We start from the raw sequence: 13,797 nt of genomic DNA on the forward strand, positions 1-13,797 counted from the left end.
ATTTACAAATCAAAAATAGATATTTATTCTTGACCAGCACAGGGAATTGTGCCACTCAGTTTGTTTCCCTGCGAGTTTAATCATGGTGATTCAAAGATTTCCCAGTGTGAATTGGGGATAGACACATAGAAAATAGACACAGGACGAGGCCCCTTTCAGCCTGCACCACCATTTGTTTTTAATACTTTACAGTACCCAATTCATTTTTCCAATTAAGGGGCATAATATTAGCATGTTCTATCCACCTCGCCTGCACATCTTTGGGATGTGGGGACGAAACCCACGCAAACATGGGGAGAATGTGAAAACTCTTTTTTAAAAATAAATTTAGAGTACCCAATTTATTTTTCCAATTAAGGGGCAATTGAGCATGGCCAATCCTTCGAGGCAGCTGAGGTGGTGTTGGACAAGGAGGGCAGATATATTATGGTGAAGGGTAGGCTGCAGGGAGAGAAGGTGGTGCTGGTTAATGTATATGCCCCGAATTGGGATGATGCCGGCTTCATGAGGCGCTTGTTGGGCCGCATTCCAGACCTGGAGGCAGGGGGCCTGATCATGGGGGGAGACTCAGTGCTGGATCCCCCACTGGACCGGTCCAGTTCAAGGACGGGTAGGAGAACGGCGGCGGCCAAAGTGCTGAGGGGGTTTATGGACCAGATGGGAGGGGTGGATGCTTGGAGGTTTGGGAGGCCGAGAGCACGGGAGTATTCCTTTTTCTCCCATGTCCATAGGGTCTATTCCCGAATAGATTTTTTCGTCCTGAGCAGGGGATTGATCCCGAAGGTGCAAGATGCCGAGTATTCGGCCATAGCGATTTCAGACCATGCTCCGCACTGGGTTGATCTGGAGATGGGGGAGGCGCGGGACCAGCGCCCGCTCTGGCGACTGGATGTGGGGATGCTGGCTGATGAGGAGGTGTGTAGGAGGGTCCGGGGAAGTATTGAGGGGTATCTTGATACCAACGACACGGGGGATGGTCTGGGAGTCTCTGAAAGCAGTGATCCAGGGGGAGCTGATCTCCATCTGGGCCCATAGGGAAAGGAGGGAGAGGAAGGAGAGGGAGAGACTGGTGGAGGAGCTCCTGGATGTGGACAGGAGATAGGCGGAGGCACCGGAGGAGGGGTTGCTGGGGGAACGGCATAGTTTGCAGGCCAAATTTGACTTGTTGACCACCAGAAAGGCGGAGACACAGTGGAGGAGGGCGCAGGGCGCGGTATATGAGTATGGGGAGAAGGCGAGCAGGATGTTGGCGCATCAGCTCCACAGGCGAGATGTGGCTAGGGAAATTGGTGGAGTGACGGATAGGGGTGGGAATGTAGTGCAGAAGGGGACAGAAGTAAATGGGGTCTTTAGGGACTTCTACGAGGAACTGTACCAGTCAGAACCTCCGATGGGGAGAGGGGGGATGGAGAGCTTCATGAACAGGCTATGTTTCCCAAGGGTTCAAGAGGAGCTGGTAGAGGGGCTGGGGGCGCCGATAGAGTTGGAGGGGCTAGTCAGGGGGATTGGACAAATGCAGCCAGGTAAGGCGCCAGGGCCGGACGGGTTCCCGGTGGAATTTTATAAAAAGTATGCGGATCTGGTGGGCCCCCTGTTGGTGCGAGCCTTCAATGAGGCATGGGAGGGGTGGGGGCTTTGCCCCTGACGATGTCGCGGGCACTGATCTCTCTGATCCTGAAGCGGGATAAGGACCCCTTGCAGTGTGGATCATACAGGCCTATCTCGCTCCTCAATGTTGACGCTAAGTTGCTGGCGAAGATCCTGGCCACCAGGATAGAGGACTGTGTGCCAGGGGTGATACACGAACCACACATGTGGGAGCTCCCGTTTTAAAGAGATTTTTCGGCTCTTTTGAGAGCCCAAAACGGAAATTTTTCGACGTCTCCCGGTGGGGGAAGGTGTGCTGAACGACTTTCCCTGCAGTCCATGCCTCGAACTCGGATTGGAAAGGTGGAAAAAACAGCAGCAGCTCCTCAGAAAAAACGGGGGAAGGGATCCAAGATGGCCACCGACAGAGCTCCAGGGGAATGGAGACTCTGGGCCCAGGAACAACAAACTGATCTCCTGCGCTGCTTTAAAGAATTCAAGGATGAAGTACTGAGCTCTCTGCAGGAAACAAACAGAAGGCTGTCAGAGATTCAGTCCACCCAGGGTGCTGCCATCAAGAAGTTGCAGACGCAGGCCATTGAACAAGAGGAGGAGGCCGTGGTCCTCGTGAGTAAGGTGGAGGGGCACGAAGCACTCCACAAGAAGTGGCAGGAACGCTTCGAGGAGCTGGATCACCGCATGAGGCGGAAAAACCTGCGGATCTTGGGCCTTGCGGAGGGGCTGGAGGGATCGGACCTGACAGCCTATGTGGCTGTAATGCTGGGTTCGCTAGTGGGGGCCGGGTCTCTCCATCTGCCCCTGGAGCTGGAGGGAGCACACAGAGTACTGGCCAGGAGGCCTAAGGAGAATGAATCCCCGCGTGCAGTGCTGGTGAGGTTCCACCGGGTCAGTGATCGGGACTGCGTGCTGCGCTGGGCCAAGAAGGTGAAGAGCAGCAATTGGGAGAATGGGGTAGTGCGGATCTACCAGGACTGGAGTGCGGAGGTGGCTAAGCGGCGGTCCGGATTTAATCGGACGAAAGAGGTGCTTTATAGAAAAAAGATAAAGTTCGGAATGTTGCCGCCCGCGCGCCTGTGGGTAACTTATTCGGACCGGGACCATTATTTCGATTCCCCGGAGGAGGCGTGGGCCTTCGTGCGGACGGAGAAACTGGACTTGAACTAGGGGTTGGGGGTTGCGAGGTCGGCTGTAAGATATTAGTGCTGGATTCGGCTGTTGCTGTGTTCTCTTTTTCTTCTGTTTTTTTCTTCTTGTTTTAGTACTTTTGCAATTTTGATATGGTTATTTACGGGGGGGTTGTTCTGCTATGTTTTTGTTTTTGTGCTTGGGGCATTGTTTGGGCTGTGTATCTTGCGGGGAGAGTCGGGGGGGTATGTTGTATTCTATGTCGGAGTGGGGGTATGGAGGGGGGCTGATATTTGGGAGCTGCGTCAGAAGGGTGTGGTGGGGCAGGGCGAAAGCGCGGGCTTTCCTCTGGTTTCCCGCGCTGCGGGGCTGGGGGGGGGCGGAGATGGTGACGGGGGAGGTGGGGCCTTAACTGGTTCTTCCCCGCGCTGGAGCGGTGCCAGGAGGAGGGATAGATTGGGGGATGATCCCACTTCGGGAGGGGTCGGGCTATTGGCGGGAGTTTCCGGGGTCAGCAGAAGTTAGCTGACCCACGGAAGTACAATGGAGGACGGTTCGCGGCTGGGAGGGTTCCTAGCCTGGGGGGGAAGGGAGGGGGGGAAAGGGGAATACCGGGTTGCTGCTGGTAGGGTCAAGAAGGAGCTGGTGGGGGCTGGGGGGACAGAGGTGAGGGGTTGTCGCTATGGGGACGGGGTCGAGCAGGGGACGCTGGCCTGGGGCGGGCAGTCGACGGGCTATGGCTAGCCGACGGGGGAGGGGGGCGGGACGCCCTCTGATCCGGTTGGTCACCTGGAATGTGAGAGGGTTGAATGGGCCGGTGAAGCGGTCGAGGGTACTGGCTCACCTGAAGGGGCTAAAGGCGGATGTGGCAATGCTTCAGGAGACCCACCTGAGGGTGGCGGACCAGGTCCGCCTGAGGAAGGGATGGGTGGGGCAGGTTTTCCACTCGGGGTTGGATGTGAGGAACCGGGGAGTGGCGATTCTGGTGGGGAAAAATGTGTTGTTTGAGGCATCGGAGGTGGTGGCGGATAAGGGGGGTAGGTATGTGATGGTTAGGGGCAGGCTACAAGGAGAGAAGGTGGTACTGGCTAGTGTGTATGCCCCAAATTGGGACGATGCGGGCTTTATGAGGCGTATGTTGGGACGGATCCCGGATCTGGAGGCGGGAGGCCTGATCATAGGGGGGGACTTTAATACGGTGTTGGATCCTTCACTGGATCGGTCCAGCTCTAGGACGGGTAGGAGGCCGGCGGCGGCCAAGGTACTGAGAGGGTTTATGGATCAGATGGGTGGAGTGGATCCATGGAGGTTTGTGAGGCCGAGGGCACGTGAGTACTCTTTCTTCTCCCACGTACATAGGGTCTACTCTCGGATAGATTTCTTCGTGGTGAGTAGGGGACTGATTCCGAGAGTGGAGGAGGCCGAGTATTCGGCCATTGCAATCTCTGACCACGCTCCGCATTGGATAGAGTTGGAAATGGGGGAGGTGCGAGACCAACGTCCGTTGTGGCGGTTGGATGTGGGGTTGTTGGCGGAGGAGGAGGTGTGTAGGAGGGTCCGGGCAAGTATTGAGGGGTACCTTGAGGTGAATGATACGGGGGAGGTTCAGGTGGGGATGGTCTGGGAAGCCCTGAAGGCAGTAATTCGTGGGGAGCTGATATCCATCCGGGCACACAGGGAGAGGAGCGAGAGGAGTGAGAGGGATAGACTGGTGGGAAAGATGCTGGAGGTGGACAGGAGGTATGCAGAGGCACCAGAGGAGGGACTGTTGGGGGAGAGGCGCAGCCTGCAGGCTAAATTTGATTTGCTGACCACTAGAAAGGCTGAGGCACAGTGGAGGAAGGCACAAGGGGCAGTGTACGAACATGGTGAAAAGGCGAGTAGGATGCTGGCTCATCAGCTCCGTAAGCGGGATGCGGCTAAGGAGATTGCTGGAGTGAGAGACAAGAGTGGGAATGTGGTGCGGAAGGGGGTAGAGGTGAATGAGGTCTTCAAGGACTTTTCCGGGGAACTGTACCAGTCGGAGCCAACGGGGGAGAGGAGGGGAATGGAGAGGTTCCTTGACAGGCTTTCTTTCCCGAAGGTGCAGGAGGAGAAGGTGGAGGGGCTGGGTGCGCCGATTAAGCTGGAGGAGCTAGTTAAGGGGATCGGGCAGATGCAGTCAGGGAAGGCACCGGGGCCGGATGGGTTCCCGGTGGAATTTTATAAAAAGTTCGTGGACCTAGTGGGCCCCTTGCTGGTGCGGACACTCAACGAAGCGTGGGAAGGGGGGACTTTGCCCCCGACGATGTCACGGGCGCTGATCTCGTTAATTTTAAAGAAGGACAAGGACCCCCAGCAGTGTGGGTCATACAGGCCCGTATCTCTCCTCAACGTGGATGCTAAGGTGCTGGCAAAAATCCTGGCCACCAGGATAGAGGACTGTGTGCCGGGGGTTGTGCATGAGGACCAGACAGGTTTTGTGAAGGGAAGGCAGCTGAACACGAATGTGCGGAGATTGCTGAATGTCATTATGATGCCGGCGATTGAGGGGGAGGCAGAGATAGTGGTGGCGCTGGATGCGGAGAAGGCCTTCGATAGAGTGGAGTGGGGGTACCTATGGGAGGTGTTGGGGAGGTTTGGATTTGGTGAAGGGTTCATTAGATGGGTAAGGCTGTTATATGAGGCCCCGATGGCGTGCGTGGCTACGAATAGGAGGAGGTCGGAGTACTTCCGGCTTTACCGAGGGACCAGGCAGGGTTGCCCCTTGTCCCCCTTGTTGTTTGCACTGGCAATCGAGCCGCTGGCGATGGCATTGAGAGATTCAGAGAGGTGGAGAGGCTTGGTGCGAGGTGGAGAGGAACATAGGGTGTCGTTGTATGCCGACGACCTGTTACTGTATGTGGCGGACCCGGTGGGAGGGATGCCGGGAGTGATGGAGTTACTAGCCGAGTTTGGGACCTTCTCAGGTTATAAATTAAACTTAGGCAAGAGCGAGGTGTTTGTGGTGCACCCTGGAGACCAGGAGGAAGGAATTGGTAGGCTCCCGCTTAGGCGGGCAGGGGAGAGCTTTAGGTACCTGGGGGTGCGTGGCCAGGGACTGGGGGACTCTTCACAAGCATAACTTTACCAGACTGGTAGATCAGATGGAGGAGGAGTTCAGGAGGTGGGACATGCTGCCATTGTCGTTGGCGGGGAGGGTGCAGTCCGTCAAAATGACAGTGCTTCCGAGGTTCTTGTTCCTTTTTCAGTGCCTGCCCATATTTATCCCCAGGGCCTTCTTTAGGAGAGTGACCGGCAGTATTCTGAGCTTTGTGTGGGCACATGGGACTCCGAGAGTGAGGAGGGTATTCCTGGAGCGAGGAAGGGATAGAGGCGGGCTGGCGCTGCCCAACCTTCTGGGGTACTATTGGGCAGCCAATGTGTCAATGGTGCGTAAATGGGTGATGGAGGGGGGAGGGGCGGCATGGAAAAGAATGGAGATGGCGTCATGTAGAGGTACAAGCCTGGGTGCCATGGTAACGGCACCGTTGCCGCTCTCCCCCAAGAGGGTTACCACGAGCCCGGTGGTGGCGGCGACCCTAAGAATCTGGGGACAGTGGAGACGGCATCGGGGGGAAACAGGGGGCTCGATGGAGGCTCCACTGGGTGGCAACCATCGGTTCATCCCGGGGAACACGGATGGGGGATTCAGGGGATGGCAAAGGACGGGCATCAGCAAATTGAGGGACCTGTTTATTGGCGGGAGGTTTGCGGGCCTGGGGGAATTGGAAGATAAATTTGGCCTTCCCCAGGTGAACATGTTCAGATACCTGCAGGTAAAGGCGTTTGCTAGGCGGCAGGTAGAGGGATTCCCTTTGCTGCCCTCGCAGGGGACGATGGACAGAGTGCTTTCGGGGGTGTGGGTAGGAGAGGGGAAGGTGTCTGACATCTATAAGGTAATGCAGGAGGTGGAGGAGTCGTCAGTGGAGGAGCTGAAGGCTAAATGGGAGGAGGAACTCGGGGAGCAGATAGAGGATGGGACTTGGGCGGAGGCCTTGGAGAGAGTCAACTCCTCCTCATGTGCGAGGCTTAGTCTCATCCAATTTAAGGTGCTGCACCGGGCCCATATGTCCGGGACTAGGATGAGTAGGTTCTTCGGGGGTGAGGACAGGTGCACCAGATGTTCGGGGAGTCCTGCGAACCACGCCCATATGTTCTGGGCATGCCCAGCACTGGAAGAATTCTGGAAGGGGGTGGCGGGGACGGTGTCGAGGGTGGTTGGATCCAGGGTCAAACCAGGGTGGGGACTCGCGATTTTTGGGGTTGGGGTGGAGCCGGGAGTGCAGGAGGCGAAAGAGGCCGGTGTCCTGGCCTTTGCGTCCCTAGTAGCCCGTCGAAGGATTCTGTTACAATGGAAGGATGCAAGGCCCCCAAGCGTGGAGACCTGGATCAGTGACATGGCGGGATTTATAAAATTGGAAAAGGTCAAATTTGCCCTGAGAGGATCAATACAAGGGTTCTATAAACGATGGCAGCCTTTTCTGGACTTCCTGGCTCAGAGATAGGTAACTGGGTCAATAGCAGCAGCAACCCGGGGGGGGGGGGGGGGGGGGGGGTGCATTATTGTAGTGTTTATTCTGTAACTTTATAGTGTGTTAATTTGCATTGTTGTTAAAATGCTGGGTTGTTCATGGGGATGGGGCGAATGTATATGATTTTTAATATTATTGTTATTTTCGGTATTTTACTAAGGTGCGTTGTTCTTGTATAAAATCAAAATTTCTCAATAAAAATTATTTAAAAAAAAAAAAGGGGTGATACACGAGGATCAGACAGGATTTGTCAAGGGACGGCAGCTCAACACGAATGTGCAGAGACTGCTAAATGTTATTATGATGCCGGCAGTGGAGGGGGAGGTGAAGATAGTGGTGGCGCTGGATGCGGAGAAAGAGTTTGATAGAGCTGAGTGGGGGTACCTGTGGGAGGTGCTGGAGCGGTTCGGATTCGGGGAGGGATTCATCAAATGGGTGAGGCGGCTCCGATGGCAAGTGTAGTTACCAATGGAAGGAGATCGGAGTACTTTAGGCTCTACCGTGGGACCAGGCAGGAGTACCCCCTGTCCTCCTTGCTCTTTGCACTGGCGATTGAACCTTTGGCTATGGCGTTGAGGGAGTCAGGGAGATGGAGGGGCCTGGTGCGGGGTGGGGAGGAACATCGTGTATTGCTGTATGCGGACGACCTGCTGTTGTATGTGGCGGATCCAGAAGGGGGAATGCCGGGGGTGATGGAGCTGTTAGCGGAATTTGGGGGCTTCTCGGGCTATAAGTTAAATTTAGGCAAGAGCGAGGTATTTGTAGTACACCCAGGTGATCAGGAGGAGGGAATTGGGAGACTCCCATTTAAGAGAGCAGTGAAGAGTTTCAGATACCTGGGGTGCAGATGGCCAGGAGTTGGGGGACTCTCCATCAGCTTAATTTTACCAGGCTGGTGGAGCAGATGGAGGAGGAATTTAAAAGGTGGGACATGGTGCCGCTATCGTTGGCGGGTAGAGTGCAGTCCGTCAAAATGACGGTTCTCCCGAGGTTCTTGTTCCTTTTTCAGTGTTTGCCCATCTTTATCCCTAGGGCCTTTTTTAGAAGTTGGAGGAGAAATTTGGGCTCCCCCGGGGAACATGTTCAGGTATCTGCAGGTAAAGGCATTTGCTAGGTGGCATGTGGAGGGATTCCCTTCGCTTCCCGCGAGGGGGGTGAGCGACAGGGTGCTTTTGAGGGTCTGGGTCGGAGAGGGGAAGATATCAGGCGTCAGTAGAGGAGCTGAAAGTTAAATGGGAGGGGGAACTGGGGGAACAGATCGAAGACGGGACATGGGCTGATGCCCTGGAGAGGGTTAATTCTTCCTCCTCGTGTGCGCGGCTTAGCCTCATCCAATTCAAGGTGCTGCACCGGGCCCACATGACTGGGACGAGGATGAGTAGGTTCTTTAGGGGTGAAGACAGGTGTGTCAGGTGCTCGGGGAGTCCAGCGAACCATGCCCATATGTTCTGGGCATGCCCGGCACTGGAGGAGTTCTGGAAGGGGGTGGCGAGGACGGTGTCGAGGGTGGTCGGATCCAGGGTTAAGCCAGGATGGGGACTCATGATTTTTGCGGTTGGGGTGGAGCCGGGAGTGCAGGAGGCGAAAGAGGCCGGTGTGCTGGCCTTTGCGTCCCTAGTAGCCCGGCGAAGGATCTTGCTACAATGGAAGGATGCGAGGCCCCCAAGCGTGGAGACCTGGATCAATGACATGGTGGGTTTCATTAAGCTAGAGAAGGTCAAATTCGCCCTGAGAGGGTCGGTACAAGGGTTCTTTAGGAGGTGGCAACCTTTCCTCGACTTTCTGGCTCAACGATAGGGTATGGGGACAGTAGCAGGAGCAACCCAGGGGGTGAAGGGGGGGGAAGGGGAGGGAAAAGGGGGGGAGACGATGACTATATTTGTTTATTTAATTTAAATTTATTTTTAAGTTCTCTTGTTGTTCATTGGGGTTGGGGGGGGGGGTGGGGGGATGTGATACATGCGTAGATACGGTCTGGGGGGTGTTACAGTTATTATGCTTTATATTTTCTGTAAAAAATTCCAATAAAAATTTTTTTTTTAAAAAAAGAGCATGGCCAATCCACCTACCCTGCACATCTTTCGGTTGGGGGGGGGGGGGGTGGGGGGGGGGGACCCACGCAAACACAGAGAAAACATGCAGACTCCACAAGAATAGTGACCCAGAGCCGGGACCGAACCTGGGACCTCGGTGCCATGAGGCTGCAGTGCTACACACTGCGCCACCCACTGTGCTGCCATCCGCCATTAAATATGATCCTGGTTGTTGAAGTTCAATACCTTAATCCATCTTTCTCCATATGATTTAATTCGGTGCGGTAGCACAGTGGTTAGTGCCAGGGACCCCAGTTCGATTCCCAGTTTGGGTCACTGTGCGTGGGTTTCCTCCAGTTCCTCCGGTTTCCTCCTGCAAGTTCCGAACGACATACCTGTTAGGTGAATTGGACATTCCTCAGTGAACCAGAACCCCATAGTATGGTGACTAGGGGATTTTCTATCTACACCTCCCGTTGCCGTTGGAAAGTGGGCAGCATAATCAAAGGCCTCTCCCACCCTTTTTATTCACTCTTCCAACTTTTTCCATCGGGCAGGAGACACAAAGGTCTGAGATGATGCACAAACAGCTTCTTCCGACTGTTACCAGAGTCATAGATTTACATAGAATTTACAGTGCTATTTGGAGGCCATTTGGCCCATCGAGTCTGCACCGGCTCTTGGAAAGAGCACCCTACCCAAGGTCAACACCTCCACCCTATCCCCATAACCCAGTAACCCCACCCAACACTAAAGGCAATTTTAGACACTCAGGGCAATTTATCATGGGCAATTGACCTAACCTGCACATGTTTGAACCCACTCATGGACTGGTCTGATTAATACTACACTCCTGTATGCTTTGCCTGATGCCTGTGTCTATGTAGTTGCATTGTGTTGCCCTGCTACTTATTTTCTTTTCATGTACAAAATGATCTGTTTGAGCTCCACGCAGAAAATTACTTTTCACTGGGCCTCGCTCGGTATACGAGACAATAAACAAATCCAATTCAATTTTCGCAGTAATTTCATTACACTGTTCAATTCCTCTTTCAAAAAATGAATGCATTTTATCAGCTCTCCTAATTGATTGCTCTGCCTGTATTCTAGCGTTACGTGATACACTTTTGCCATTTTTCATTCACACTGCTCCCATTGAAACACTGATGATTTCTCATCCACCTGTGCACCAGCATCCACCCGCCACCAGAGGGTGGCATTACACCATTGTCCTCCAAAGCGAGAGAAACGGGTTTTTGGCTTTGACCACTTTAAATTCATTCACCCAGAAACAAATGACCCCCCATTTGCAGCAGCGAGCTACATCTAAAATGACTTTTACCTCCCAGTGCCATATCAGCTCCTGAAATTGTCTTTTTCAATTTGTTTCCTATAATCATCCTTGCCCTTAATTATTTGTCCAATTCCCTTTTGAAGGTTAACATTGACAGCTGGTTTACGATGTGAGGGGGGGAGAGAAGAGGCGAGATAATGAACATATACAGGTGAGTAAGGCTCCCCATCAGTCCAGGCTGTGTCTGCACAGAAGTGTGGATGTACAAAGAGATCTGTACACCAGTCAATGAAAGTGCAGCAAACAATTAGGAAGGCAAATGATATGTCACTGTTCATTGCAAGAGGATTTGAGTTCAGAAGTCGGAATGTCTCACTGCAGTTATACAGGGCCTTGGTGAGACCACACCTGGGGTATTGTGTGCAGGTTTGGTCTCCTTATCTAAGAAAGGATATACTTGCTATAGAGGGAGAGCAGTGGAGGTTCACTAGGCTGATATTGGGGTTGGCAGGACTGTCTTATGACGAGAGATTGGTTCCTGTGCCAGTATTCACTGGCATTCAGAAGGGATCGGGGCTGAAATTCTCCGACTGTTGCGATTCACTTTTCCTGCGATCCGAAGGCTGTGGGCCAGGAATGCCCATTGAAAGCCCAGTGAACGGTGCACTGCTGAGAAATGCGCAGCTGGGAGACAGGAGAATTCAACCCCGATTGGAGCATATAAACTTCTAACAGGGCTGGACGGACTAGCTGCTGGCAAGGTGTTTTCCCGTTTGGGAATTTAGAATCTGGCACACCCTCTCAGGATACAGGGTCGATCATTTAGGTTTGAGATGAGGAGAAATGTCTTCAATCAACAGATGGTAAGCCTGTAGAAATCTCTACCACGGCAGCCTTTGGAGACCAAGTCAGTGAGTGTATTCAAGAAAGAGATAGATAGAGTCATAGAGTAATACATCGCAGAAAAGTCCCTTCACCCCATTGAGTCTGCCCAGTCAAAAACGGTGCTATGTCTTTTCGCCCGACGTCATTTCGTCCAACGACACTTCGTCCACGTCTTTTCGTCCAACGTCTTTTTGTCCGCCCGTCTTTTGGTCCAACGTCATTTTGTCCGGTGATTGTTTTCGTCAAAGATTTTTTGTGACTTTTTACGTGTTTTTGCTGGATGATTTTTTTTTGTCAAAGACTTTTTGTAACTTGACTTTTAGTAACTTGCTTAGTAGCACTCCACTCCACTTTAACTTTTGTACATGGAAATCTTCTCTAATGCACATAATATACAATAAAGGATCTTTATAACCGGCCTCTTTCCTTTAACGAGCCTCGTTAAAGGATAGTTATTATCGTTCTCTCCCCTTTAACGAGCCTCGTTAAAGGATAGATATTATCTGTCTCTTTCCTAATCCCGAATTCGCCCATCCCGAAATGGCAAAGTTCATTGTGTCAACGAAGAGTAAACGGAAGGTGGCTGATGGAAATAACTATATCTACGATTTTCATTCGAGCAGTGCAAACCTAGGAAAAGAATACTGGAGATGTGAGAAAAGAAGGCTATGTTTAGTGCGGATTCACACGGTCACGGAAAACAATGAGCCTAAAATTATTTATTTCTCTAATGAGCACCTTCATCCAGCTGATGTCGATTCGTTAAATGCTAGAAAAGCAGTTGCAGAAATAAAGCATGAAGCAGTGGAAAACATAGCAGCAAGTTCGCGTAGCATACTAGCGGCCAAGTTTACGCAGCTATCAGAAAATACCTGCTCTCAACTCCCAAGGCTGCCCGTCGTCTCAAGGACTATTCAAAGGTGCCGACAAAAAAATTCTGGATTTCCCGCTAATCCAGCGGCTGGACACGGTTTTGAAATACCTGACAAATATTGCAAGCTTGACAAAGGCCAGCAGTTTCTGAGGTTCGATTCGGGCGTCGAGGATCAACAGCGCTTACTAGTATTCGCATCAGAAAGTGCTCTTCAGGATTTAGCATCATATCGTCATTGGGCATGTGATGGAACATTCAAGATTGTGCCACAACAGTGGTTTCAACTGTTCTGCATTCATGTACAAGTTAAAGGTAGCAGTCTACCACGGGTCTTTGCATTACTGCCGAATAATAATTCATCATTCCTTAAAATTCGATGTTTTTCAGCATTAGCTTTCCTCCCCGTTGAAGATGTCGAAGAGGCTTATGAAGATTTGATAGACGATGAAGAAATACCTGCTGAATTCATCGTTTACTTCGACTTGACTTACATAGGCATTGTGAGAGGACGTGGTGCCAGACGAAGGAGAGAAACACCTACGTTCCCGACAGCTGTATGGAATGTTAATCAGCGTGTTCTACAAGATCTACCGAGAACAAATAATGCTGCTGAGGGGTTTCATTCTGCGATAAAGCGTTCGGCGGGTGGAGCTCATTTGAATATCTGGAGGTTAATCAAAACTCTGAAGGAAGAGGAAGGATTAATAATAGGCAAAAAGGCTCAAATTCTTCGGGGGGATCAGGCGACTTCATGTACGCGATATAAGAAAATAACTGAACGCCTCAAAAGATTGGTCGTTGAATATGATCCCACAGCGAAAATTGATTTCTTGAGGAATGTTGCTCACAATTTACATCAATTTTAAGTAATTTCGGGAATTCATCAGTAGTAAATTTTTAGATCTTTTTAATTGCATTTTTAGATTTTTTAACTTTTTAACTGCATTTTGAAGCTTGCATTTTACTTGAATTTCATCAATTACTTGCATTTTCGCAATTAAATTCACTTGCTGTATTGTGCCTGCTTTCTATCAATTAAATGCTTTTATACGGAGTTGATTTGCAATTGGTTAATTGGACGAAGTGACGTTGGACCAAAAGACGGGCGGACAAAAAGACGTTGGACCAAAAGACGTGGACGAAGTGTCGTTGGACGAAATGACGTCGGACGAAAAGACGCGACACGGTCAAAAACAACCACCTAACCATTCTAATCCCATTTCCCAGCACTTAGCCCATAGCCTTGTATGCACAGGGATCGCAAGTGCACATCTAAACACTTCTTAAATGTTATGAGAGTGGTCAGCTCGGTGGTGCATTGCTGCTTAACGGCGCCGAGGTCCCAGGTTCGATCCTGCCCTGGGTCACTGTCCCTGTGGAGTTTGCACATTCTCCCCATGTTTGCGTTGGTTTTGCCCCACAACC

This window comes from Scyliorhinus canicula, chromosome 13 (genome assembly GCF_902713615.1).
Source record: "Scyliorhinus canicula chromosome 13, sScyCan1.1, whole genome shotgun sequence".
In the NCBI taxonomy this organism is placed as follows: Eukaryota; Metazoa; Chordata; class Chondrichthyes; order Carcharhiniformes; family Scyliorhinidae; genus Scyliorhinus; species Scyliorhinus canicula.